A 16,646-nucleotide genomic window follows, 5' to 3' on the forward strand; every position below is an offset into this window, starting at 1 on the left:
TATCTTCCCACTGGGGTCTTCCCTCGTTGATTTGTCTATGGTTCTCTGTATCTTCTCTTTATAAGCATTTTTCATTTTTCTTTTTAAATTATTATGATATAAAATTATATATATATATATATATATATATATATATATATATATATAAAGGAAGGTTATACAAAATGTAATGTGGCACATCTTAAAAGTTAGAATTCATATTTAATTTTTTCTCATTTTTTTGAGTTTTTTTTTCCTATTTATATGTTATTTTAGAAAATATAAAAATTATTTCTTAATTACATACACTTAATTATTCATTAATTTTTCAGTTTAGAAGACTCAAAAGTCTATGTCATTATGATTTTAATAATCATTTATGCAATGAGATATGCATAAAATGTAGAAAATTTGCGACTCAAATGGCGTGATTTCTTCAACAACCAATATGTCAATCCTTTCCTCTTGCTCCTTTTTCTTCCTCAATTGATAAATGCCACACAAAAATGACTCTTATTATCATGATTCCTGAAGCATAAAGGAATTGGGGTTGAAATCAATAAACAAAAATTATCATTATGTTCTAAAGAAGCAAGTGAAAATCATCACAAAAAAAATTCCGTAAGTACTTATTTCTTACTTTTTAAATACATTTTTATTTTTAAAAAATGAAAGAAACAGTTAAGAGAATGAATACATTTTTATTTTTATAGATAAAGGCAGTGTTTATTTTTTTTTTTCACATATGTATTACGATTATATAAACTTAAAAATTTGTGAGGTTATTTATTGGGCTAATTAAAGAGTTGTGTTATTTTTTTTCTTCCAGATAAGAACAACAGGATTTGATTCTTTTCTTCATATCATATGTTGTTCATATTGTCATCTTTAATATACATAAGCTTCACTACTTTGATCATAAAATGAATCTTAAAATTTATTATGATGAACATGGTTTTTAGTATCTAGCATTAACAATAAGGTAAAAATTTAAAGGGAAATCAGTGAAAAATATAAGTAGTCCAACTATTTTCTTTCTAGCTTCTGTCATTATTTATGTTATTGACTTTCTTTTACCTTTTCTGTTCATGTGTTATTCTATGTCTAACTTATATTTGATAAGTACAAAGAAAAAAATATTAAATTTATTCCTAAGTTGGGCTACTTCTTTGTTGTACATGGCAGAAATGTAATTATAAAAATTAATATTAAATATTAAATTCAACACTAAGTTACCTAATTTTTTGTTTGTACATGGCAGAAATGCCATTATATAAAAACAATATTTTAGTTTTATCAAATTATTTTTAGAATTTTACATTTTCTTTTCTCCTCTTTTCGACTGTATTTTTATACGTGATGAGAAGTACTATTGATTTATCGTCAGATGTACATTTTTCCTTCTTTTCTCTCTTTTTGTCCGTTAAATAAAATAAACACATATTTTTTTTCCCTTTTAAAAGCAATGAACATGTCTATATTCGTTTCTTCTGTTAAAATTTTGTGTACATGTCATGGAGACTTCAAAGATCCCGCGTCTTTTAATTACATGATTAAAAAAGATCAATTCTCAAGGCTCTATAATCACATAATTTTATTTTTGAAAAGAATATTAAGGTAAGAAAATGAACATTTTTATTCTTACCTACTTGAAATGTAGATCTCATAAAGAATTTGAATTATGAAGATAAAGTTTCCTTTAAAAATGAACATAATTAATTTAATTATTTTGAAACTGATAATTTTAATTTAAAGGATACACCAATGCAAGTGCGTGCAAATACATATGTGCAATGCAAAAGGTTTGATCATATTTTTTAGAATAAGTATTAATTAGAGTTTAAAAAATAATGCAAAAACGAACATAATTTTTGGATAATTTAATATATAAGTATAATTATTAAATGATGGAGCAAGAAGAACTCTATGAAAACATTAATGTTACGTTTTAAATGACTATTAACACATGATATATTATATTAGATACTAAAGTCACTGAATATTTCCGTGTAACTGATTTTGAAGATCTCCAAAACTATTACTCGCTAGAATAATCACACATACACACACATATATGTTACTAAAGTGATGTGGCACATCTCAAAAGCTAGAATTTTCATCTATCTTTTTTCTCATTTTCTTGAGCTTTTTCTTATTTTTTCCCTATTTATATGTTATATTAGAAAATATAAAAAATATTTTTTAATTACATTCTCTTAATTAATCATTAATTTTTCAGTTTAGAAAATTAAAAGTCTACGTCATTATGACTTTAATAATCATTTATGCAATGAGATATGCATAAAACGTAGAAGTTTAGAACTAAGCATGAATAATAAGATGAATTCTACTTTCATTTTTGATTTATATGAATTTAAAAAACTAAAAGAAGTCTTTTAGTATTAAATAGTTATTTAGATTTGAAAACTAAAAAAAAGTCTTTCAATATTTCAATAATTTTAAAAATTTAGCTTGTATAGTGAATTAAGCTTTTCTTTATGACCACGCGTAGTGCGGTAAAGTTATCTAGTTATATATTAAAGTAACAAAACAACAAGGAGTAGTGTGCAAAATTAGGAAGAGTAGAAATAGTATTCTTCTATCTTTCTTTTCTACATTAAACATGGGTTATTTATAGCCCAAGTAAAAAGATGGAAACTTATCCAAAGTGAAAGAGGTGAGATATGACTAATTAACATTAATTATGTGTTTGTACGCCTTATGTCCTTTAATATGGACATATGGCATCCACCAATTCACAACACTCTCCCTTGGATGTCGATGTAAATGAAAATTTCTTGAATACGCATTTGAGCGTTGGCTCATTAAAAACCTTATCAGGAAAAACACAGTGGGATAAAAATCCTGGTTAAGTAAAAAAGAGTACAACGCGTATTCTTACTCCCCCTGATGAAGACTCGATTTAACTGGTTGAGTCTTCGCATTCTAATTTTGTGTACCATCTTTTTAAAGGTTGAAGTTGGTAAAGATTTGGCGAACAAATCTGCTAGATTGTCACTTGAACGGATTTTTTGTACATCAAGATCGGCATTCTTCTGAAGATCATGTGTGAAGAATAACTTTAGCGAAATGTGTTTCGTTCTATCTCTTTTTATAAAGTTCTCTTTTAATTGAGCTATTCATGCTGCATTGTCTTCAAATATGACTGTGGGAACCTTGATATCGAGCTTCAAGCCATATCTCTCTCTGATAGAATGTATCATTGATCTCAGCCATATGCATTCTCTACTTGCCTCATGGATAGCTATTATCTCAGCATGATTTAAAAAAGTGGTAACAATAGACTACTTTGTAGATTGTCATGATATAGCAGTACCTCTGTATGTTAACACATAGCTTGTTTGATATCGCGCTTATATGGGTCAGATAAATAACCTGCATCTGCATGACCAACAAGATTTGGACTAGCTTTGTTAGTATAAAATAGACCCATATCAGTAGTCCCTTTTAGGTACCTCAATATATGTTTAACTCCGCTTCAGTGTCTTCGCGTAGGAGAAGAACTATACTTTGCTAGCAAATTAATAGAAAATGTTATATCCGGCCTTGTAGCATTAGAGAGGTACATAAGTGTGCCAATAGCATTGAGATATGGTACTTCGAGATCAAGAATCTCTTGTTCACCCTCTTCTAGATGTCGGAATGGATATTTACTCACTTCAAGTGATCGAACAATCATTGGAGTACTTAATGTATATGCTTTATCCATGTAAAATCGCTTCAAAACCTTCTCAATATACGCAATTTGATGAATGAATACCCCATCTGCTAAATGTTCAATTTGCAGACTAAGATAAAGTTGTCTTTCCAAGATCTTTCATTTCGAATTCTATCTTTAGCTATTCAATTGCCTTTTGGACCTCTTTTGGAGTTCCAATGAGATTTATATAAACAGCGAGTATGACAAACCCTGATGTCATTTTATTAATGAAAATACAATGACAAATGACATCTTTTACGTAACCTTCGTTTTTTCAAGTACTCACTTGGACGATTATACAACATATGCCCTGATTGTTTTAGATCGTTCAACGATCTTTGTAATATGATTGAATATAATCCCTCGAGACTTTGAACTATATGCTTCAGAAAATTTTAATCCTTCTGAAATTTTCATGTAAATATCGTTATCAAGTGAACCATAAAGATAAGCTGTAACCACATCCATTAGATGAATTTCAAGATTTTCATGTACAGCTAGCCTGATAAGATATCGAAACATTATTGGATCCATAACAAGTGAATATTTTTCTTCATAATTGACACAGGGTCGAGAATCTTTGTGCAACAAGACGTGCCCTGTATCTTACAATTTTATTTTCTTATTTTTTTACGTACAAAGATCCATTTATAGCCGACTGGTTTTACATTATCTGGAGTTTGGATTACAGGTCCAAAAACCTCTCGTTTAGCAAGTGAGTTCAATTTCAATTGAATTGCTTCTTTCCATTTTGGCCAATCTTTTCTTCGCTGACATTCTTCGACAGATAGAGGTTCAAGGTCCTCATTGTCTTGCATAATATTTTGTGTGACATTATATACAAAAATATTATCCATCGTAATTTTTAATCGGTCTAAATTTACCTCATCACTAGTAGAACTTATTAAAAAAATTTCTTCATTCACTTGAGTCTCGGGTTCACTGATTTCTTCAAGAATATCAGGATTAATCAAAGTTTGAGTCTTTTCAGGAGAATCTTTTATAATATTATCTTTATCATTTTTCGCGCTTATTTTTTTAGGATTTGTATCTTTATCATTAAGAAGCTATGACATTAGTAGATGATTCTTTTGGGACTTCAATTTGGACAGGCACAGTTGTTGTAAGGATATGTGACTTAGTTATCCTTTTCAAATCAGTAAATGCATTTGGCATTTGATTTGCTAGTTTTTGTAAGTGAATGATCTTCTGGACCTCATTTTCACATATGGGGCTACGTGGATCAAAATGAGATAATGATGAAACTTTCCAAGCAATTTCTCTTTTCGGTTCACATTTTTCTCCCCCTAATTGCAAAGAATTTGTTTTATCAAATCGATAATCTGCAAATCGAGAAGTAAATAAATCTCCCGTCAATGGTTTAAGATAGCGAATTATAGAAAGTGACTCGAACCCAATATATATTCCTAACCTTCGCTGAGGGCCCATCTTAGTTCGCTGTGGTGGTGCAACTGGAACATATACAATACATCCAAAAATTCGTAGATGGGCAATATTTGACTCATGACCGAGGACCAACTGTAATAGGAAGTACTTATTATAATGAGTTGGTCTGAGACGAACAAGTGATGCTGCATGTAAGATAGCATGACCCCAAACAATAGTGGGTAATTTCATTTTCATAAGCAGTAGTCTTGCTATCAATTATAGGCGCTTAATGAATGACTCAGCAATGCCATTTTGAGTATGAACAAGAATAATAAGATGTCCAACTCTTATCCCAATTGACATACAATAATCATCAAAAGTTTGGGATGTAAATTCTCCAACATTATCAAAACGGATAGCCTTAATAGAATAATCTGAGAATTCTGCCCTTAATCGTATTATTTGTGTCAATAATTTCACAAATGCCAAGTTGCGAGATGACAAGAGGCATACATGCGATCATCTTGAAGATCCATCTATTAGGACCATAAAATATCTAAATGAACCACTAGATGGGTGAATAGGCCCACATATATCCCCATGTATACATTCTAGAAACATAGGGGGTTCGACGTCAACTTTCACTGGCGATGATTTAGTTATTAGTTTGCCTTGATAATAACCAGCATATGAAAATTCATCACTTGTAAAAATCTTCGGGTTCTTTACTGGATACCCTTTTGAATTTTCAATGATTTGTCTCATCGTTGTTAAGATAGGACACTACAAAGAAAACTGTGTTTACCAACGAATTTATAGCAACAAAGGCTTTTTCGTCGCTAATTAACGACGGAATTGCAACGAAATAGAAATTTTATCGCTAAATAAACGAAATTAAAATTAATGGCCTAATTAGCGATGGAATGGCAACGGAATATAAAATTGGTTGCTAATTTTTGGTGGTAAATATTGGCGCCTTTATTTTGGTGATAAAATTAGCGATAAAAATGGGGGAATTTTTTTTTAACATGGTGGAGACGACGATAGCAACGAAAATACTGTCGCTGGAAGTATTTTACCATTTTTAATAATATATTAGGTATATATTTAATTAATGATTAGTAACAGATTATATATCCGTTGCTAAATCCGTCAGCCTACCAACCTAATATTAGGGTTATGTCTTTTATATCACTTTGTTCCCAAAACATAACATCATCCGCCTCTCTCTCCAAAAACAGTCCCCTTGCCCTTTTCTCTCCCTAATCGCTCAATATCAGTTGAAAAGAGTGTCAATCGGTGAATTTTGAATCTAAATTAGAGGTTAAATTTTATATCTCGTAATTTTAGTTGTTTTTTCTCTTTTAATTTCTTAATTTCTTTGTTAGAAGTGACGTGTTAATGATATGTTTAGGATTTTTTGAGCTATTTCAGTTAGGGTTCTTCGATTATTGTGTTAAAAAATTTGATAAATGGTTATTTACTCAAAATAGAAACCGTATTTTCTTTCTCAGAATTATTTTTTATGGGGTTTTTGATATTCCAATGTTGCATGTCTATGAATCTGAAATTTCTTCAACAAAATTTTTGGTTGTGGTTTAATTTTCAGTGTTTTTCATACACTGATTATGTTAGGGTTTTTATTTTTTATTTGAAGTTCTATTTGTTGTTTTTTTGAGCTTTTTCAATTTCCTTTGTTCGATTGTTGTGTTAAAACGTTGTGTTAGTGGTTATTTAATCGAAATGAAAATAATATTTTCCCTCTTAACTTTTATTTATGTTTTCTTTGTATCTTCTATTTCAGGTTCATTAATCTCTGATTTCTTCAACAAACTTTTCATTTGTGTGCTTTAGTTTTGTCTTTTTTATGTACAGATTTATGTAAGGTTGTACTTAGTGTGTTGCATGTTGAAAAAATTAGAAAACATAGAGCAGTTTGAGTCACTTTTGCTTACTATTGTTCTGATTTTCTGTAAACAATAAAATGTAGTATGTTTCATGTTCCTTTGAATTTGTGTAATTGTCATAATCATTTACTGTTTTGTTGTGTTGACTGTTTAGCCTTTATCCTTTCAAAGATTCCATTTGTGGGATCACATTTGTTATATGTTGTTGTTTTTTCTTAATCTGATTATGATGTTGTATTTTGGGTTTTCAGAGAGATCCACTAAGGATTCCAGCAAGTGCCAGAAAGTGAGCTAGCATATATCTGGTACTATAACATTTTTCCTTTTAAATAATTTTCGATTAGTTTTTCATATGTTTCTCTATTGCTGCTTGTGTTCTTCATTATTCATGAAACTGTCTCTATTTTCTTTTACTTATCGATTGAGGATTTGCTTTAAATCCGATTAGCTTTTGTGATGTAACTTTGTGTTAAAGTTGTAGACTTTATTTGTTTATTTTTGCCAACAAAGTTGCAACTTATTTTTAGGTTTTGTTTAATGTTCAGATTTTAGGTATGTACTTTGCTGAAATTTGATGTTTTAATCTTGTTGTCGGGAGCTTTGCCTCATGCCTTATGATTGTAATGATAGAAGTTTCAGTTTTGTATGTAATTAAACTTTTTCGCTAACACTTATTAAGAAGGACAATGAATGATATGTTGTGTTTGTGATTTCTTATTTATTTAGAAGAAAAATGACTGATATATTCTATTTCCTTTTAAAAATTGAAAGATATATTCCAGTTGGTTAATATATTTAATTATTTCTTCACTTTAGTTGTGATCTTGGATGTATGCATTACTAAAATATAAAACTCTAACTATGTTATTTATGTTGACATTAATAGGAATATGAATAATATAGAGCGTGGATGGATGTATGATAGGTTGGATGGCCGAGGGGCTATAAACTCTAGATTCATTACTGGTGTGAATAACTTTATCCTCTTTGCATGTTCTCAATAAAATTGCATGAGTGGTAACAACATTAGATGTCCATGTAAAAAATATCGCAACATTAAATACAAGAATGTTGAAACGGTTAGATATCACCTTCTTCATGATGGATTTGTTAAGGACTATTTTGTTTGGAAACATCAAGGGGAAGTAGATCTGATAGGTAAGATTTCTTTCGGTAATGATTTGATCAATGGTGCTCAACTTGAATTGGGATATGATAATCCATATCAACAAATGATTTTAGATGTTGCTGGTCCCAACTTTAACTATGGTTATAGCAATATTGAATCTGTACCATCTCATCTGTATGAACCTTCAATTGAGGAGGAACATGAAACTTCGATGGAGGAGGAGCCTAATTTAGAGTACCAAAAATTTTATGAATTATTGCACTCTGCTGATGCAAAATTGTATCCTGGTTCTTCCCTCTCTCAACTTGCCGTAATCTCTAGAATGTTAAATATTAAGATGGAAAATAATATGTCACATAGGGGTTTTAACCAAATGATGCAATTGTTTAAAGAGTCTTTACCGGAAGATAACCTATTAGTTGATAGTTATTATCAGACTAAGAAGCTAGTGCATAGCTTAGGTTTACCGGTTGAAAAGATTGATTGTTGTGAATCGTGTTGTATGTTGTATTGGGAAGACCATGAACATCTTACCTCTTGTAATTTTATGGCAAAGAGAGGTATAAGCGTCGAGTTGGCTCTCGTAAGAGGAAATTGGTCCCTTACAAAAGGATGTATTATTTTTCTTTGATTCCTAGATTGAAGAGATTATATGCATCCCATACTACAGCAGCTGACATGACATAGCATCATGAACATATAAAAGAGGATGGAGTAATGCGTTATCCATCAGACTCTGAAGCTTGGAAGAACTTCAATGAAAGTCATCCTTTTTTGGCCGATGAACCAAGAAATGTTAGGTTGGGGTTATGTACTGATGGTTTCCAACCATTCAGTCAGTCTGGGAGAAAATATTCGTCATGGCCAGTAATTGTCACTCCATACAATTTACCTCCAGGGATGTGCATGAAAGAGGCTTATATGTTCTTAAGTGTCATTGTTCCTGGGTCAAATAATCCCAAATATAAAATTGATGTTTATCTGCAACCTCAAATAAAGGAATTGATTTTGTTGTGGGAGACAGGTGTAAAAGCATTTGATATCTCCAAAAAACAAAATTTTCAATTAAAGGCAGCTTTGATGTGGACAATCAGTGACTTTTCAGCATATTCTATGTTTCAAGATGGAGTACTGCAGGTAAGTTTGCTTGTCATTATTGTATGGAGGAAACACAATCCTTTAGATTACAACATGGTCGGAAAACATCATGGTTTGACTGTCATAGAATGTTCCTTGACCAATATCATCCATTTAGGAGAGATCGTCAAAATTTTCTTAAAGGTCGAACTGTCAAAAGATCACCACCACCCTACAGAACCGGTGAAGAGATATTGAATCAAATTTGTGATTTGGGGATAAGAAAAGTAATAGAGTTAGATGCAGAAGAAGTTAATCAACGAATATGTAGTTCTTATGGATGGAAAAAGCGAAGAATTTTTTAGGATTTACTTTATTGGAGTTCTAAAATGATTTGACATAATCTCGATGTCATGCATGTTGAGAAAAACTTCTTTGATAATGTATTTAATACGGTCCTCAATATTGATAAGAAAACCAAAGACAATCCACAAGTTCGTCTAGATATGGTCAATTACTGTGATCGACCTCAATAGGCAAAGGATGCTTCTGGAAAATAACCCAAAGCTGTATATACAATAGACAAGGAAGCAAGCACAATCTTGTTTAATTGGGTGAAAGGCTTAAAATTTCTAGATGGGTATGTTTCAAATTTGGGTAGATGCCCAGACACATCTGCGAAAATGTTATTTGGCATGAAGATTCATGATTGCCATGTGTTCATGCAATGATTGATGCCTATTGCTTTTCGTGAACTACTTCCAAAAAATGTATGGCCGGCACTTACAGAATTGAGCTTATTCTTTAAAGATCTTACATCGACTACTCTCCGAGTGGATGAAATAGAGAGATTACAGGGAGATATTCCACAAATCTTGTGCAAGTTAGAACGTATTTTTCCTCATGGGTTCTTTGACTCAATGGAACATCTGCCTGTGCACCTTCCATATGAAGCAAAGATTGTTGGACCTGTACAATATCGATGGATGTATCCTTTTGAAAGGTAATGCAAAAATTCAAGTTTAACTTGTGATAATAATGTTGTTATTTACTTTTCAAATATGATGGTTTATCCATTTTTCTATTTAGGTATCTTGGAAGTCTTAAAAGAATGATTGGGAATAAAGCAAGTGTTGAGGGTTCTATATGTGAAGCTTACTTGATGACAGAGTCAACACTATTATTTTCTCATTATTTTGAACCATATGTCATGACACGCAATCATAATGTGGATCGAAATGATGATGGTGGTATTATGGAAGAAGTTAAAGGAAATTTATCAATATTCACCCATCCCGAACGATTATGGGGAGAATCAAAAAAGAGGAATCTAACTCTTCAGGAAATCAACGTTGCCCAAACTTACGTTTTGCTAATTGTGAAGAGTTGAGCCATATGTGAGGTAACAAAGTTAGTTGTATCAACTTAATTTTATAAGCATATTCATAAATCATGACTTGAAATTGAAATCTTTTTTCTTTAAATGAAGTATGTTTGTGCAACGTTTGCAAGAAGAATTTCCAAATGTCTCTCAAGATCAAATAAATGAGAGCCTTGAAGCAAATTTCTCTATATGGTTCAAGAAATATGTAAGGCTTCAAAAATTAAGATCTTTTATACAATTATGCACTTAAATTAACTTATGAAATTGAACTAAATTTTATAATCTTCTAAATAGGTCCGGCTCAATCATATTGAGAATAAATTCTTATGTAGTCTTGCTCGTGGACCATTGATAGTCACTACATCTCATTCGTTGTATTTTGTTAATGGATACGAGTTTCATACGAATTTTCATGGTAGCGCAAGATCAACAATGAACAGTGGAGTTTGTATTTCAGATCCAACTTTTGGTGATTTCTATGGGCGGATAAAAGAGATTATAGAAGTGGAATACCGCGAAACACCTTTAAAGTGAACTGTACTATTCAAATGTGAATGGTTTGACCCAACTATGGATGTTGGTGTTAAAAACCATAATCAGTATAAATTGGTTGATATTAACCATCGTTGCCGATATAAAAAATATGAACCTTTTATTCTGGCAATTCAAACAACTCAAGTGTGTTATGTGTCTTATCCTAGCAAAAAAAAGAACAAGGATGATTGGGTAGCTGTATTGAAGATCAAACCTCAAAATGTTGTTGAATTACCCGATGAGGAAATTGAGACAGCTGCAGAACTAAATATTCTATTTCAAGTTAAAGAAGTTCAAGTCTACGAGATAGACATGAATGTTGCCACAGATGAAAGCATACACTTACATGATGCAAATGGTGGCTTAATTGAAATGGATGAAGTCACTGATGATGGTTTATTACAAGAATATCATGACAACCAAGAGGATGCTACAGAAGAAGAGTATGAAACTGAGGAAATTGAGGAAGATGAAGAGGAAGATTTGGAAGAAGACACAGATAGCAATTAGTGCTTGATAAAAACTATTCTATTGTATCTTATTTTTATTTTGTGAGCAGCCATTTTGTCGAACTAGTATCATTTTCTTTGTCTCGTTGTTTACACAAAACTTGTTGCTTCAACTGGTTTTATGCTCTACTTCTCAATTTTTGACTCTTTCATTTCTCATTCATTTTTTTAGGCTACAAATGTGCTTTTACATTTTCTAATACCTTATCTATATATTGTTGTTTGCTTCTCTTGGTATTATTAAGTTTGCATATTATTTCCACATTAACTAATACAGTTTTTTTTATAGATATAGCTAGAGGTCGAGGTCGCGGAAGCACAGGGCGTGGAGGCAAGTCTGTAGTTAGAAGTAATAATGATATTACTGCAAACGTACCTACTGTTCCCACTCCTACTATTGTTACTTCTCAAGCTGATGTCATAGATGGTCAAAATAATACAAATCAAGTTCAACCATTAATTCCTCAAATTAGATCAACGGTTCAAACTTTTAGTGATGGTAGCAACCATAAAACTCCTGAATCATCTCCGACTGCTCTAAATCAGATCAACAGAACAAGAGAAGGTACATCTACTCTAAGGAACCAAATAGGTGAGCGTCTTAACCAATCGATTTCATCCTTGAAAATGGCTGAACATAATCAACTTCTGGTCTGCTTTCTATCTACACATATATATATATATTATTTTATTCTGGTTGATGATCTATTGTTGGTTCTTCATTTGAGAGTTCTTATGGACAGAATTACAATGGGAGTATTCTGTAGTATTTTGGTGGTTCTATTGGTAGTTCATGGTCTGTTGGTGGTTCTTGTTGTGAGTATTTTGGTAATTCTGTTGGTGGTTTTTGTTCTGTTGTTGGTTCTTCATTTGGGAGGAGTTCTTATGGGAAGAATTTCAATGGAAGTATTTTGTTGTATTTTAGTGGTTTTGTTGGTGATTCTTGATCTGTTGGTGGTTTTTGTTGTGAGTATTTTGGTGGTTCTTATTATGTTGGTGGTTCTTGATCTGTTCTTGATTTTTGTTGTGAGTATTCCAATGTTACATGGGATTCCAGAATGACAGTGAGGTATGTTCCTGTGAGGTATTTTGTTGGATAGGATTTCAAAATTAGATTATTATATGATGTTGTGAATTTTTGTGTAAAATTTGCATCTTCTTTCCACTTTAACAAGTATAATTTTTTTAATAGATATGACTCGAGGAAGAGGTATAGAATGAGGAAGCATAGGGCATGCGGGCAAGTCAGCAGCTAGGACTAATATGCCTGTTCGTACTGCAAACATGCCTACTATTCCCACTTCTACAGTTGCACCACAAACAGCTGGTGGCGTAGGTGCTCCAACTTCTAATCATGGTAGTACATCTCCTACTACTCCAAATCATACCAACCCAACAACTGTATGTACGTCTTCACAAACCAACCAAGTAGGTGAGGACATATCTCGTAGCAACACAAATGGAGAAAGTAATTCCATTCGAAGCCATGTACGGACCCTTGTTACTATAACTTCTACAGGGTTAGTCCATTTCTTATCTATTATTATTATATATTACTTTTTATTTATAGTAACCTCTAAATAATGTCTTCACATTGATATAGATTGCAACCTTCTAAAGCATGCTCCAATAGGATACACGAGTCTTTCAAAAGTGAACTTGATCACAATGGAGTCAATTGGAAAGGTGTCTTATGTGACATAAAAGATGGCTATTTTGGGGAATTCAAGATATACATCTTCATCATAATTGATTTTGTAAAGTGTACTCATTTTTATAAATACGATATTAATGTGTTACATTGGAAATTTATTTCAGAAACACTTCTATTGGGATTCTTCCATTACTGATGTTGCAGTAAAGAAATACTGTCAGAGTAAGGCAGCAACTGTGTATAGAAATTTCATTGCTAAAATCAAAGAGAAAGGGATTAGGCAAGATTTTATACATGAAGATGTCTGGGAAAGCTAGCAGCGACTTTGGGCAGATCCAAAGTGTGTTGAAAAGCTCAAAATAAATGCACAGAATCATCGTGGAGGCAAAGAAGTCGCTGCTGGAACTCACACGGGAGGATCTATCTCAATTGGAGAGTACCGAAAGAGACTTGTAAGTATATATTTCAAGTATTAAACTGTAATTTGTTATGAGACAGTCTAAACTTAGTTCAACATTACGTTATTGCTGCATTTCTGTTTACTATTTATCTCAAATGTTGATCACTTCTCACTATTTCTGTCTCCTGTGTTGAATTTGGTATGTTGTGTTCTATTGTTGTCTTGTAACCTGAAAAATTGCAATGTAAACTGTGCTTATATGTCGCAGAGTGGTATATTACTGAGGATTCGTATGTTTACATGTTCTTCGAGATGTATTGTGTAGAATCAAGACCTTATGATTCTGGAAATTACTTGTTTGTTTTATGTGATTGGTTTTTATCTTATATAACCTTCACACTGGAATCTGACTGGAAATTTTCAAATGTTCATTATTAGTATATGTTCTCAGTAATTTTGATGCAATGAAATTCAGCAATCTCTTTCCAGTCATTTCTTAGTAAGAACAATGTAAATTGGATAACATAGTTCTGACCACGTGACTAATAATATTTACCTGATGACCAACTATGTTCCACTTGAATTATGGCTTTACAAACATTTCTGTGTTACATGAATTATTCCAGCAGTTTTGTTCTAGTACAATGCTCAACACTTCTTTTTTAAAGGCTACTAAAATGGGTCGAGATCCGACACCAAGTGAGTTACATTTGCATGTTCACACACATGGTCATGATGGAAAATCTTTCGTTGATGAACGTTCCCGAATCGTCCATGTAAGATTAAATCTTAATGTAGTAGTTTACTTAATTCACATTTTTTAGTTTTAAGTACTTTTTGGTATCTAATCATTTGTGAGTACAATCCATTATAATTTGACTTCCACTATTACCGGAAAGATTTGAAGAAATATTATGAGAAAAAACAATATCAAAATCTGTTATTGATCAAATTGAAGCATATTACCAAGCTGCTGGAGGAGAAAAGAAGCGAAAAGTATTTGGTATTGGAACTGAAGTCAAAGGCTACTACGGCCAAACTCTTGATGGATGTAGGTATTGAGGATATTTTGGACATACTTATGTGTTTAGATGTTGCTATGTTTGGTATTGAGGATGTTTAGACTTTTTCTATCTATATATATGGGTTCTTTTATATGCACATTGGATATTATAAGAAGATTTTGCTATCTATATATATGTGACTTTTTTTATATGAACATTGGGTATTATAAGAATTTTACACTATTCTATTAATATTCAAAAGAAAAATAAAAAGATATTGAAAGAAAAGTAATGACGACAGATTTAGCAACAAAATTACTCATTGCCAAACTAAAACATTTGCAACGGATTGAGGAAAATATTTTTTGTCACAAAAATTGGAAATTTTTAGAGATGGACTAGCAATGAAATATTTGGTCAGGAAATAATCAAAATGACAAAATACAACATGAAATTAGTAACGACACTTATAAATATAACAACGAATATATTCATTGCTAAAATATAGCAACGGATTGTAATGCCCCAGAAAACGGGTCCCGAAGCGTCACACGGTGCTTGAGGCTACGAGTAGCCCAAAGCTAACCCTTTGAGCCATTTTCATTCAGTTCAACACAAATTAGCGGGGTTTTCATAAATAACCCTCAAATATCAACAGAGTAATCATCATCCAAGAATAAAAGAATTTTAGAAAGATAACAAAATATGACTTATTAGTCAACTCCCAACATATATACTAGTCTGACAAGCCTCTAAGAAAATCAATAAAACCAGCGAGCCATTGAGACATGCCCCAACTAACTCATACTCAATTATCAAATGTAAACAATTCCGTGAAACCAACATCAGAAATCACGTACTCGGAACATGAGGACTCACCACGACAAAAGATGTAGAATAGCGTGCCCGAAGAATCACTGTCGAACCTGGAACTGAACACCTGAACCTACATTCCGAGAAAATGCAGCCCACATCTGAAGATGTGGGTCAATACTATGGAAAGGAACCCAGTATATGGGGGTGTATGAAGTTTTATAAACATCATCATCATAAATATTTATAAGAAATATGCAGGATGTATAAAAGACTCACATAGCCCGAAGAAAATCATCATAATCATGAGAGGATGAAATAAGTATAATAACACATGTGAGTCATCACATAATTTGTCAATCACTTTCAGTTCATCAAGAATATTAATACTCATAATGTAAATATCATTTAAATCTTTCGAAAGAATAACTTTCACAATTCCACTTTCAAAATCACTTCACCATTCACCATAGACACAAGGAAACACACACACACTGAGAGATCCTATAACCTACATAAACCATGTGAGCTACATGGAGTCCAACGTACAACCCACGTTGGGGAGTGCCGTCCTATCCTTGCCATCGGAGTAGGACTATCGATATTAAATCCACACAAACTAGTGATCACTATATAAATTAGCCTCAGGCTCACTCCTATGAGGGCACGTAGTTCTAGGGAAGTAAGGTCACTTTATACCTCCCACTCGATGCTAAATATTTCTCCAGAACTTAGCTCAGATCATTTCAAAGACAATCCACAACAAAACAATTTTAGTAATATATAAATATACATCGGGAGCCATCATGCTTCCCATCTATCAAAATCAACCACGTTGTGGATTTCTTTCACACTCGAGTTAAAAACAACTCCATTAAGACCAAAAGGTCAAATCATTCAAAATATCTCAAATATTCAACATCACCATGCTTATAACACACGCTTTCTCAAAAAAACATAATTTTCAATGGGGATTCACGACTCAAATATCAAAATCATGATAAATATCGTTCAAGATTCATGTTTTATATCTCCACACATGTAAATTCATCTTTCAAAATCATAAACATCAAGATTTCATAATAATCATCATAAGATATGGGTTCATGCTACAAATTTGTAAAAATCAAATAAAAATCATACCTT

At 32.1% G+C, this 16,646-nt stretch overlaps 1 long non-coding RNA gene across 3 annotated transcripts; it reads left to right on the forward strand.

Moving 5' to 3' along the window:
- The first annotated feature begins 203 nt into the window (after positions 1–203).
- LOC107869616 lies at positions 204–15,191 on the forward strand. 3 transcript variants are annotated; one of them, XR_007054485.1, is made up of 5 exons: positions 204–600; positions 7,248–7,301; positions 11,919–13,149; positions 13,233–13,315; positions 13,448–15,191. It is a non-coding gene; the product is annotated as an uncharacterized LOC107869616 (long non-coding RNA). The 3 variants fall into 3 exon arrangements; XR_001673869.2 differs by having other exon boundaries at positions 11,919–12,221; positions 12,822–13,149; positions 13,233–13,470; XR_007054484.1 differs by having other exon boundaries at positions 13,233–13,470.
- The last annotated feature ends 1,455 nt before the right edge of the window (positions 15,192–16,646 follow it).

Source organism: Capsicum annuum, chromosome 4 (genome assembly GCF_002878395.1).
Source record: "Capsicum annuum cultivar UCD-10X-F1 chromosome 4, UCD10Xv1.1, whole genome shotgun sequence".
Classification (NCBI taxonomy): Eukaryota; Viridiplantae; Streptophyta; class Magnoliopsida; order Solanales; family Solanaceae; genus Capsicum; species Capsicum annuum.